The sequence below is a fragment of the Rhinopithecus bieti genome, unplaced genomic scaffold (genome assembly GCF_001698545.2).
Source record: "Rhinopithecus bieti isolate Rb0 unplaced genomic scaffold, ASM169854v2 scaffold_5626, whole genome shotgun sequence".
Lineage (NCBI taxonomy): Eukaryota > Metazoa > Chordata > Mammalia > Primates > Cercopithecidae > Rhinopithecus > Rhinopithecus bieti.
The window spans coordinates 6,097,293-6,111,181 of record NW_016805666.1 but is presented as its reverse complement, the minus strand read 5'-3'; the positions used below and the strand labels follow the sequence as shown (position 1 = coordinate 6,111,181).

The window sequence follows — 13,889 nt, the reverse complement described above, 5'->3', positions numbered from 1 at the left end:
GGCGTCCTCTGCCTAGCAGCTATCAAAATTTAAGAAAAGTAGCTATTCAGCATAAATCGCATTATTTGTATAGACAGTCTGTGCACAGCAAACCATCTTTATCAGAGAGAGAATGGAGGGAACTCTCCATCGACCAAGTTTCCAGATGCCAGCCCAGGGCCAACCTTTCAAGACAGACATTCTAGAAACTGCAGCCTCAGTTCCACTTTCTTAACTTTTTTTCTGCACAGTCAAGATAGTTTCTACACTTAGAAACTGTAGCCTCTGAGTGTAGGGCGAGTCTTGGGTTTATTTTTATCAATATGGTTTTCAAAATTCATGTATTCACCTTATATCTGTACGTTAATTCTCAACTTCTACCTGATTGTGTATTTTTAGGAGGTGTTTCAGAATTTGGGATTTTGGGAAGAAATTTAAATATTTCACTGTTACCAGCCTGAGTACTTCTTTGAAAAGTTAAGTTTTCAGTGGACTCAAACGTTAGAGTTTTATATTGCCTTATTAACCAGCTAATTTGCATTTAACTTAAAAAGTTCTTCAATGTAAAATTCTTCTATAAATTTTAACACGTATTTGGGATTTAATCTCTCCCAATTTAGATGCCAATGAGGAATTTACATTACTATACACTCACAGAAATATCATTATATAATGTTAAATAGAAGTTGTACTGTTATATTAATTATAAAATACATGATCTGTAATAAGAAAGGCCGTAATTAAAATCACTGGATGTTTGGGGCTTTTCTTGTTAACATCAGATCAAAATGAGGTAGGAACTTGTCCTTCACTTTATGCTTCAGCTTTGCTCATTCAGCTTTAGTGCATTTTTCTTCTTAACAGCCAGACTTCTCAGAGGTGTGGCTGCACCTACTGTGTCTACTACCACACCTGTTTTAACACATTCAGACAGGCTTGCACTACTTTCCCCCAGTCCATAGGAAAGAGCTGTGATCAAAAATGATCAGCAATATAGAACATACCCAAATTAGGTTAAATACTCTAAGGTAGAAGGAGAGGAACCTGGAACACAGCATGTCAGAGGCAGCTAACCTGTGAATGTTTCCCTCTTAATTATGGTAATTGCAATATAACCTTCCACTTTTTCCCCTCAGCACAGTGCTCTGGGTGCCCCGCTCACCTGCTTGGTGCACTATCTGGCTAAAGCAGACCTCTGCTGCCATCCATTTGTTAGAGGAAAAATTAGGTTAAATACTCTAAGGTGAAATATGTGTAAAGCAGAGCCCCTTCTCCCAAAGGAAACTTCTGCCATTCGATCCAGCAGTCCCACTACTGGGTATCTACTTAGAGGAAAAGAAGTCATTATGTGAAAAAGTCACTGCAACCTCTGCCTCCCAGGTTCAAGTGAAAAAGAGATTTGCAGATGCATGTCATTACAATTAGCAGTTGCAAAAATAAGGAACCAGCCCAAATGGCCATCAATCAAGGAGTGCATAAAGAAAATGTCACACACACACACACACACACACACACACACACACACAATGGAAGACTACTCAGCCCTACAAAGGAATGAAATAATGGCATTCATAGCAACTTGGATAGAGTTGGAGACCATTATTCTAAGTGAAGTAACTCAGGAATAGAAAACCAAACATCGTATGTTCTCTCTTATAAGTGGGAACTAAGCTACGAGGGCACAAAGACGTAAGAATGAGACAGTGGACTTTGGGGACTCAAGGGGAAGGGTGGGAGGGGGGTGAGGGATACAAGACTACACATTGGCTACAGTGCACACTGCTTGAGTGATAGGTTCACCAAAATCTCACAAAATCACCACTAAAGAACTTATCCATGTAATCAAACACCACGTGTTCCCCGCAAACTGATTGAAATTAAAAACAACAACAGCAACAACAAAACTCATGCCTGGGCCCCACCCTGAGCAGTGTAATTGGAATCTCTAAGGGTCGACCCAGGCATTGTATGTTTTAAAATCTTCTCACAGCTGGGCGCAGTGGCTCACGCATGTAATCCCAGCACTTTGGGAGGCCGAGGCGGGCGGATCACGAGGTCAGGAGAACGAGACCATCCTGGCTAACATGGTGAAACCCCGTCTCTACTAAAAATACAAAAAATTAGCCAGGCGTGGTGGCAGCACCTGTAGTCCCAGCTACTCAGGAGGCTGAGGCAGGAAAATGGCGTGAACCCGGGAGGCGGAGCTTGCAGTGAGTCGAGATGGCGCCACTGCACAAAAACAAAAAACAAACAAACAAACAAAACTTCTCACATGCCTCTCATTTGTAGTCAAGAGTAGAGCCGCTGATCGAAGAGTAGGATTAGAAAAAAGAGGGTAGTATGGCAAGGTTGGAGAGCTTCACCACAGAGCCAGGTTTGGGTTGGGAACACTGGCAGGAGTTACATTATGGACGATAATAAAGCATATTGTTTTGCAGGTAGCTTTGTTCTTAATTTAAATAAACAAAAACAGAAACTAACCTAAAAAAAGAACAAAACAGATGAATAGCAGCTACTCTGATTTAAGTGAGTTAAGGGACTGAATCTCCACCCACAAGCTCTTCATCTTCCATCATCCTTTCACGTGATTCCCTATCATGCCTAGAGCTGCGGGAAGCAGAGTTTCACAAGCACCCATCTAGGTGCGAGCCACCGTGCTGGGCTGGGAAGGTGTCGGATGCTTGTTGGGACTCAAAACGCACAACTGTTAAGTGCAGCTCCTGGGATGTGTGATGTTAACTTTTGGGAATGGCCGGGTAAGCTTGAAGAGTTCATCCCCAAAAGGTAAAACCACAACCAGTTGATGGAAATAAGGTATGTCTTTTATTATAAAATATTTTCATAATTCCTTAGAACAACAGCAACTGTTTTTTTTTTTTAAAGACAGAGTCTTACTCTGTCACCGTAGCCTGGAGTGCATTGGTGTAATCTCAGCTCACTGCAACCTCTGCGTCCCAGGTTCAAGCGATTCTCTTGCCTCAGCCTCCCAAGCAGCTGGGACTACAGGCATGTGCCACCACACCCAGCATATTTTTTGTATTTTTAGTAGAGATGGGGTTTTGCCATGTTGTCCAGGCTGGTCTCGAACTTCTGGCCTTAAGTGATCCACCGGCCTCAGCCCCCCGAAGTGCTGGGATTATAGGCAAGAGCCACCGCACCCAGCCAATAACAAAATCTTCTATCACCCTAAGGTAACAACTTTTAACAGCTTGGTCTATTCCTTTCTAATGTCTTTGATATCATTTTCCCTCCTCTATACCCGGGGATTTATTATAATTGCAGTTTTCCAGCTTTCTCTTTTCACTTAACACGATAGCATGAGCATGATTTCATATCCCCATAAACTCTTCATACATCATATTTTTAATATCCCTGACAGCTTTTCATAAGCCGTTACAGTTGTGTAGCTTCTACAGAGTGCTTCTCTTATATGGCTGGATATTTAAATTGTTTACATTATAAATCAGTTATATGGATAATTAATACCTATCATTACTGTATGAAACTTTATACATAAAGTCCTTTTTAAAAATTTATTAAGTCTACTGTAGGCTTTCAAATCAAAAGCTAGGGGCATTTGTACCTAATGTCCTCTCAGTGAACTGTCATATTAAAGAACCTTGGTGTAATGCCTTCTTAACTAGCCGGGACTTCTTAACTTGCCAAGAACTCTGTGTCAGTCTATTTTCTGTTGTTTATAACAGAATACCTAAAACCAGATAATTTATAAAGAAAATAAATTTATTTCTTACACTTATGGAGGTTGAGAAGTCCAAAATTGAGGGGCCACATTTACTGAGGATCTTCTTGCTGGTAGGGGCTCTCTACAGAGTCTTGAGGTGGCCAAGGGTATCTGGTGGCCAGGGGGCTGAGCATCCTGCCACACTAACTCAGGTCTCTCTTCCTCCTCATATAAAGCCACCAGTTCCCTTCCCATGATAAGCCATTAAATGCATGAATGGATTGATCCATTCATGAGGCACAGCCCTTAAGACCAAATCACCATTTAAAGGCCTCACCTCTCAATACTGCCACATTGGAGATTAAATTTCAACATGAGTTTTGGCGCGTATACTCAAACTGTAATAATCTCCATCCAGAACAAGTTATACTCCCACTATGTTACTGACATTAGGAATTCTTAATAATTTCAGCATTTGTTTAATATACATTTCTTTATTACTAGTGAGTTTTAAAAACATGTTTTCAATTTCAAAATGAAACAAGCTAGATATTTTATTTATTTTCTTGTCATCCAATAATCGTTAAGTAATAATGATTTTTTTTTTCTTTCGTGACAGAGATTCACTCTTGTTGCCTGGAGTGCTGTGGTGCGATCTCAGCTCACTGCAACCTCCCCCTTCCAGGTTCTAGCAGTTCTCCTGCCTCAGCCTCCTGAGTAGCTGGAATTACAGGTGCTCACCACCATGCCCAGCTAATATTTTTGTATTTTTAGTAGAGGTGGGGTTTCACCATGTTGGCCAGACTGGTCTCAAACTCTTGACCTCAGGTGATCTACCCACCTTGGCCTCACAAAGTGCTGGAATTACAGGTGTGAGCCACTGTGCCCGGCCAAGTAATAATGATTTTTAAAAAACATCTCCTCCACACTCCTGCTTACACACATACTTCCGTTTAGGGTCAGATAATTGAAAAGTGAATTCAGTTATAATCTCAGTTATATAGCTTGTAGGAACGAGAACATAAAATTCCTTTAAATTAAGAAATAAGAACCACATCAGATAAAAATACCGATTAGGATTTGATAGATAATAGTTTGTAATTTACCTTATAAATATAATGGAATTCCAGTCACTATTAATCCTTCACAGGAATTTTTACTCTTCTTTTACCTTGGAGTATTTAACCTAATTTGGGTATATTCTATAGTGCTCATCATTTTTTATGTCATGGTGCCAATATTTTCAATTATTGTAAATTAGGCAAATGTGTTCCATGAAGATTCTGTTTAACTTTCTTTTGGATGATCTCAAGCCTGAATGTTTTGAGTTGGAGGCATGCATGTGGATGATTTTTTGGGCACGTCTTTAAGCATGTTCCTCCCAATGTAATTCAAGGTGTATTTATTATTCAAAAGTATCACAAATGTTTTACAATGTTCATTTACAAAAATCCCATTGTTTAAATAATTGCATTTTCTGGATAAGCTTCAACCTGTGAAAAAATGTGTCCTATATGTTATATATGTTATCACATTGAGTAAACATTACTTGAAACAGATCATGGATTATAGGTTTTTAAACTGGCCCCCATATCACTTAGCACAAACTGTGAGCCATACCAAGTGCTTAGTGAGTGTAAGTACTCTGGATAAAGAGGAAGGGTGCAAACACTTAGCAGCACTGTGTGGCAGGAAATGCAAAGGAATTAAAAATGCTTGACTTTTTGCTCCAATTCAGTTAAAGCGATTGTTAGAAATTCATTTTAACTCTCTAAGCTCCATGATTCTTGCCCTAACCAACTTAGAGTGCTCTCGAAAGTAGCAAATTAAATAATATATAAGAAAAAAGTTTCCAACTGTAAAGCACTATCTAAATGAAAGTAAATGCAAAATGGATATATATACACACATACATACATATATATATGTATATATTTGTTGCTGTTGTTTCTTTTTGTTTTAAGATGGAGTCTCACTCTGTCACCCAGGTTGGAGTGCAGTGGCACGATCTCGGCTCACTGCGGTCTCTGCCTCCCGGGGTTCAAGCGATTCTCCTGCCTCAGCCTCCCCAGTAGCTGGGACTACAGGCGCACGCCACAATGCTCTGTTAATTTTTGTATTTTTAATAGAGACAGGGTTTCATCATGTTGGCTAGGCTGGCCTTGAATTCCTGATCTCAGGTGATCCGCCTACCTTGGCCTCCCAAAGTGCTGGGATTACAGGCATGAGCCACTGCACCCGGCCCAAAATGGATTTTTTTTTTTTTTTTTTGAGACGGAGTCTCGCTCTGTCGCCCGGGCTGGAGTGCAGTGGCCGGACCTCAGCTCACTGCAAGCTCCGCCTCCCGGGCTTACGCCCTTCTCCTGCCTCAGCCTCCCGAGTAGCTGGGACCACAGGCGCCCGCCACCTCGCCCGGCTAGTTTTTTGTATTTTTTTTAGTAGAGACGGGGTTTCAACGTGTTAGCCAGGATGGTCTCGATCTCCTGACCTCGTGATCCGCCCATCTCGGCCTCCCAAAGTGCTGGGATTACAGGCATGAGCCACCGCACCCGGCCCAAAGTGGATATTTTTTAAGGGTAGGAAAAAAGTGACACTTTCCAAATGTTCAGAAGAGATGAAAAGAAATTCTTTCCATTTCCTCTGCCTTTTAACGTTAGGTTCAACAAGCATTTACTGAGCATAGCACTAGTCATTGATGGGAGAAAAATCATAAAGACGTGGAAAGTCAAAGTCCCTGCAACAAATGCAACGAGCTCAGAGTGTAGTAGGAGATGATCTGACATGCGGCAGGACTGGTGTTCTTACTGCAAACACAGGGCTATGAGAGCATTGTAAATGGGTGACTGTGAGCTGCAGAGTGGAGGTTCGGAAAGCGTCTGTAGCCTGTGCTTGCTGGTTGCAGAGCATATGCACTCTGCTTGGGGGTTTAAAGACACTTATGTGACATTAGTTTCAGAGTTGATTCTCAGAGACCTGATACATGAGCCTTATATTCCGTTGTCTTCCCTATATTGAGTTTTAAGTGGGCATATAGACCCATGCTGCATGTTTGCATGTCATTTGTTATTGAACAAAACCGCTGAAACCGTTTTACTACGGAAAGCTTACATTTCTTTTAGTTGATAATCACATCATCTCCTTACGAAACAACCTTCCCTCTCAGTCCAGTTTTCGTGGCTTCTGCTTTGTTGCTGGGGCTGCTACATCTAGCTCTTTCATATGGATTTAAAATACATTCTTCCTACTTTTCTTGCTTGCTCCTAAACAAAACTAGAAAAATGTATATTCTGGGGATCTGCCATGAATTCGCTGGGGAATCTATAATTTCGTCTCAGTCAACTTTGCCGAAAACCTCATGTCTTGGGATGGGAACTAGAAAACACTGTAGACAGATCACAGTGGTTGAAAGGAAAGAGAACATGTTCCTTCTCCTGAGAGTGGTTTCACTCAGCAAGGGCTTTTGTGATGATCATGCAGAACTTGCCATCTGGGCACAAGAATCTGAGAATGATACAAGAATGGCAGGAGAGGCCCGGCGCGGTGGCTCAAGCCTGTAATCCCAGCACTTTGGGAGGCCGAGACGGGCGGATCACGATGTCAGGAGATCGAGACCATCCTGGCTAACACGGTGAAACCCCATCTCTACTAAAAATACAAAAAACTAGCCGGGTGAGGTGGCGGGTGCCTGTAGTCCCAGCTACTTGGGAGGCTGAGGCAGGAGAATGGTGTAAACCCGGGAGGCGGAGCTTACAGTGAGCCGAGATCGTGCCACTGCATTCCAGCCTGGGTGACAGAGCGAGACTCTGCCTCAAAAAACAAACAAACAGAAAGACTCAAAAATAAGAATGGCAGGAGACGGGCTGTGTTGAACCCTGGGAGAGGCGAAGATGGTTAGTGTAACAGGAAGTGCAGAGTTTATTATAGTCACAGCTCCACTGCCTACACAACTTGTTTTCCTCGCAGCACTCTGCAGTTTTAGAACCAACTATCGCTGGTTTGTTCTTTCTCAGGAAATTGAATGCATTGCGTTGTTACCCTGGGCAAATCTAAGGTAGACATAAGGCTACCGTAAGGCCCATGTCTGGTTTAGGTAGACGTGTGCTCCTGTCCCTCCAATTACATGGGTATTTTATTTGAAAGTTGTTAAGAGCAAAGGTTAAATTCTTGCAGGAACCTGAGGAAATCCTACTTCTTAAATGGTCCTTTGTGGTCAAGCATGTGCTAAGGACTGAGCAGTGTACTGGAGTTTTAGCTTCGATGTCAGTAAACTTTTCCCCAGGTAAACAAGACCCCGAGTATGATTCAAGTCACCTCTTACTTTTCTAGGCCCGTTTTTGCTTATGGGTTATTTTGCTTCTGTGTCAAGAGATGAAATCTGTCTCTGCTCTGGAGAAGGCATTAGTTGCTGTGGCCATCCAGGTGGCCAGGCAGGCCTGCGCGGTTTTCAGTCGACATTCGGAACTTCGTTGCCATTCCTCTGGCTCAGCTCTGAGGCTGTGGGCAAAGCTCAGACAGACTCAGGCAGGTTTCTGAATTTAGAAAAAGCTCCCTTGTCCTACCCGAACTTGAGCATGAGTAGGAATAAAATTTGATCCAAGTGGTTTGTTCAGCTGAGTCTTTTGGAAAAGGAAGAAGTTCAGGTAAGGAAGAAAAGGTTGGAGCACGCTTTACATTTTCTTGGCCTACTATGACTGAGGTCTTATGCTTGTCCTTCTCATTAGGTCCCTATGTCATCAGAGTGTTCCCTAACTGCCCCCTCCCACAAGGTAGAGTTGGTTACCTTTCTTCTCACCCACCAACTCTTCCTTGTAAGTATTTGCATTATCACCGTATCGGAAAGTACTTATGTCTGTTTATCCTGTATGACTCGAAGACAAGGTTGATCTAGATCATCTTTGTAGCTTGAAAGTCTAACACATCTCTCAGTACTTGAAAGGTACTCAATGAGGGTTTTCTGAATGATGTCGAATCACTTTCTGTCTCCTTCTCTCTCTCTCTCTCTCTCTCACACACACACACACACACACACACACACACACACACACACTCTAAGCATACAGGCAGGAAAGATTATCTTTTCAGATTATTAAGAATTTTTCTTAAAAGGTTGTACAAATATAAGCAATTTTAACCATATTTTAACCAGTCAGATTAAAGCACATACGTCTTCAAAACGATTTTATTTTTTTCTTCTGGAAACCATGCAACCATTCTAAATTTGATTCTATTATTAACCCATTTTAATATTTGAATCAATATATGCAATGTGCCCAAAGACAAGGCTCGTGAAGAATGGTGCCTTGTTTTTGAAAACAAAAAAGATTAAAATGTGTCTGGTTCCCATGGGAATGTAGCCATAGACATGGAGCAATCAAATAAGATTCACAGTTTTGTAATGCTGTTACTGTGCAGCATTTTCCAAATCCTTTTGTTTTGAATGTAGCATTCATAACAAATGCAAGTTAAACAATTTAAATTGACCAACTTATGTCTCCTGAATACCAGGCAATTCCTTTGAAATGAATGAGAATCAGTTGTAGGAAATGCCAAATTTTGTTGCTGTGTTATTTAGCATTCACAGCAAGAATTGAAGCTCAATTTTTAGATCTGATGAGAAGTTTGCTAACTTAACTGAGTTAGTGAAATCAAGCAGCCACAGTATTTGATAATTTAATTCTGAATTGCTATGGAATTCCGGGAATTGTGCTACAAACATAGATAAGATGAAGTGTCTGCATGTATTAGCCTGTTTTCACACTGCTGATAAAGACATACCCTAGACTGGAAAGAAAAAGAGGTTTAATTGGGCTCACAGTTTCACATAGCAAGGGAGGCCTCAGAATCATGGTGGGAGGTGAAAGGCACTTCTTACATGGCAGTGGTAAGAGAAAATGAGGAAGATGCAAAAGCAGAAACGCCCGATAAACCCATCAGATCTCGTGAGACTTATTCACTAGCACAAGAACAATACGGGAGAAACTGCCCCCATGATTCAGATTATTTCCCACTGGGTCTCTCCCACAATGTGTGGGAATATGGGGTTATAATTCAGGATGAGATTTGGGTGGGGACACAGTGAAACCGTATCATTCCGCCCCAGCCCCTCCAAATCTCATGTCCTCAAATTTTAAAACCAATTGTGCCTTCCCAACAGTCCCCCAAAGTCTCAACTCATTTCAGCATTAACCCAAAAGTCCACAGTCCAAAGTCTCATCTGAGACAAGGCAAATCCCTTCTGCCTATGAGCCTGTAAAATCAAAAGCAAGTTAGTTACTTCCTAAATCCAGTGGGGGTACAGTTATTGGGTAAATACAGCCATTCCAAATGGGAAAAATTGGCCAAAACAAAGGGGTTACAAGCTTCATGCAAGTCCAAAAACCAGTGAGGCAGTCAAATTTTACAGTTCCAAATTGATCTCCTTTGACTCCAGGTCTCACATCCAGGTCACACTGATGCAAGAGGTGGGTTTCCATGGTCTTGGGCAGCTCTGCCCCTGTGGCTTTGCAGGGTACAATCCCCTTCCTGGCTACTTTCATGGGCTGGCATTGAGCGTCTGCAGCTTTTCCAGGCACACAGTGCAAGCTGTAGGTAGATCTGCCATTCTGGGGTCTGGAGTAGGGTGGTCCTCTTCTCACAGCTCCACTAGGCAGTGTCCCACTAGGGACTCTGTGTGGGGGCTCCGACCGCACATTTCCCTTCTGCACTGCCCAAGAAGAGGTTCTTCATGAGGGCCCCACCCCTACAGCAAACTTTTGCCTGGGCATCCAGGCATTTCCATACATCTTCTGAAATCTAAGCCGAGGTTCCCAAACCTCAATTCTTGACTTCTGTGCACCTGCAGGCTCAACACCACATGGAAGCTGCCAAGTCTTGAGGATTCCACCCTCTGAAGCCACAGTCTGAGTTTTATGTTGGCCACTTTCAGTCACAGCTGGAGTGGCTGCAACTGAGGGCACCAAGTCTCTAGGCTGCACACACACAGGGACCCTGGGCCCAGCCCACAAAACCACTTTTTTCTCCTTGGCCTCCAGGCCTGTGATGAGAGGGGCTGCTGTGAAGCTCTATGACTCGGCCTGGAGACATTTTCCCTGTGGTCTTGGAGATTAATATTAGGCTCCTTGCTACTTATGCAAATTTCTGCAGCCAGCTTGAATTTCTCCTCAAAAATGGGGGTTTCTTTTCTATTGCATCATCAGCTGCAAATTTTCTGACTTTTCTGCTCTGTTTCCCTTTAAAACGGAATGCTTTTAACAGTACCCAAGTCACCTTTTGAATGCTTTTGCTGTTTAGAAATTTCTTCTGCCAGATACCCTAAATCATCTCTCTGAAGTTCAAAGTTCCACAAATCTCTAGGATGGAGGCAAAATGCCACCAGTCGCTTTGCTAAAACGTAACCGGTTTCCAACAAGTTCCTCATCTCCATCTGAGACCATCTCAGCCTGGACCTTATTGTTCATATCACTATCAGCATTTTAGTCAAACCATTCAACAAGTCTCTAGGAGGTTCCAAACTTTTCCACATTTTACTGTCTTCTTCTTTTTTTTAGATGAATTTAATGAATTTTTTAAATGAATTTTTTAAAAATTATATATATATTATATTATACTTTATGTTCTAGGGTACATGTGCACAACATGCAGGTTTGTTACGTATGTATAGATGTGCCATGTTGGTGTGCTGCACCCAGTAACTCATCATTTATGTTAGGTATATCTCCTAATGCTATCCCTCCCCTCTCCCTACTGTCTTCTTCTGAGCCCTACAAAGTGTTCCAGCCTCTGCCTGTTACCCAGTTCCAAACTCGCTTCCACAATTTGGGTATCTTTTCAGCAACACACCAATCTACTGATACCAATTTACTGTATTGGCGCATTTTCACACTGCTGATAAAGACATACCTGAGACTGGGAAGAAAAAGAGGTTTAGCTGGACTTACAGTTCTGTGTGGCAGAATCATGGCAGGAGGGGAAAGGTACTTCTTACGTGCCAGTGGCAAGAGAAAATGGGGAAGACGCAAAAGCGGAAACCCCTGATAAGACCGTCAGGTCTACATGAGACTGATTCCCTACCACGAGAACAGTGTGGGGAAAACTGCCGCCATGATTCAAATTTTCTCCCACTGTGCCCCTCCCACAACATGTGGGAATTATGGGAGTATAATTCAAGGTGAGATTTGGGTAGGGACACAGCCAAACCATATCACTGCATGTGTGGATTTATGTTATAATCTAGAAGAGAGTGCCTAGAGTTTGAGTGTATAGGAATCATACATTCTCACAGTACTAACTCTATTCACTGCAGTATGGTTGAACTGAGTCTCCGAGATATTTACCCAACGTCTATATAGCTAAACCCTGCAGGCTGTAATTCTTACCTTGCAGTCCTTATCTGCAAAGAGTTCGTACATAAAATGTTTTAGGTGGTGGGATTTAAGTCATTTCATTTATTTTTTTAACTTTTAAATTATTTTAAACATTTTGTGGATACATATTAGGTGTACATATTTATGGGGTAAATGAGATTTTAAAATAACTTAAAGAATGAAATTAGATCATTTTACTTATTTTTAAAATATATTCATCAATTTTTTTCTACAATAAGCCCGTATCACGTTTATGATAAGAAAGATTAATTTTCGGAAAGTATTTTTAATGAGTTATTCAGAACTAGCTAATTGCAATGAGACTCCATTCTCTAACCTGCTTGACAACAGGCTTTGGGCTAAGGTATCTCTAAGTCTCAGACGACCTCTGCCTCTTAATTCCAAGTTTGATCAGTGGCATAACAAATTTGGTTTTCCAGTTTCTTTTATACATAATCCTGAAAGTAGAAATGAATTTTTTATAACTCTGTAGGTCCACAACATAACAATACATTTCTAATTTTAGAGCACAATTACATTTTAAATATTTTCTCTTGTATTCTTCATAAATTGTGAAAATGTGATAGACGTTACCATGCTTTTATCATCTCTCAGATTTTGTCATATACCCAGAATTATCTGAAAAGGCTTTAGTCAGACCATGCGTATCATATTTTGTCTCAGTGTATGAGAAGATGTTGATACCTAATATATCAATCCACTTTTTCAGAGTTCAGGTGATGTGAGTCAGGTTGAGTTGATAACATGTTATGGACTCAAAAGACCAGTTACTGGCTTTCGGTGACCACCTCTGCAAGGCCCCACTTAGTAACCACTTTGCTTCGTCTGGAGCATCCCATGAACTATGTGAAGTATGTTTTCATCTTTATGGTTTTTAATGCATATATGTGGAATTGTGTTTGAGGGGCCAACGGAACTGTTGACATTTAGTATCATGGATTCATGTGTTTTTTTCTGAACATATTCTCAATTACATCTACTAATATTCCATGGAAAATCTTAGAATTATTTATGATAGTAGAAACTTAAAGCCATCTCAATATGCAGAAGCATGTTAAGACTAAGTGCATTAGAGCAAATCATTGGAGTATTATTCAGTTATTGATAATGTTATAAAAAGTTTATAACAACAACATGTATGTTTATATTTAATATATAATGTTAAATAAGAAAGTTGTAAAATGTTATCATTGTATCTACTGCCATAAACGCAATAGACTGTGCAGAAATTAAAGAGCTCCTGTGTGCAGAAGGGGCCAGCCCTGACCATCTCTCTGTCTAAATATATGATGTTATCATTTCTGTTCTCCAGTAGGTACACCATGTTGATGCAGAGTTTCCTTGCAGCCATTTCTCTTCCCAGAATTCCAAACAAGATTTGGGTTCAAAGACTTCTGTTCTGTCAGTTTCCTCCTGATCAAGAGTTTCACTCTTCTTGTCATCACCCCATCTGAGTTGAGAACCAGAGTGACAGAGTCATTAGAAACCTAAGAGGCTCAGAGAGCTTTTGATCCTTTTCTGGTCCCCTCTCAGAAACAGTATTTCTCCTCCAAAGAGTTTCTATATCTGCATTTTATCTGGTAGAAACTTTCTGTACATCATATTATTCTTCTTTCCAACTCTACAGGCTTTTAATTTTAGGAAGTACTTGCCCACTCTTTTCCAAGCAATAAGTCTTATGGCTTAGCTTTGATCTTAGAGGTTCAATAAAAGTAAATTTCTCACCAGTAAGAGAAAATACATTGAGAATTGGGGGAGGTAAAAAGTATCCTCTCCATTTGAAATTAATAATTAAAATAATTATTAGAGAAGGTGGAAATATTATAAAAAACTGAGATGTCCAA

General features: G+C 41.0%; 1 protein-coding gene across 2 annotated transcripts in view; it reads left to right on the top strand.

The window, feature by feature from the left end:
* The window catches only part of FGF12 (fibroblast growth factor 12), a 603,053-nt gene that overhangs the window by 270,069 nt on the left and 319,095 nt on the right, over positions 1-13,889 (top strand). The gene's annotated exons all lie outside the window — the stretch shown is intronic.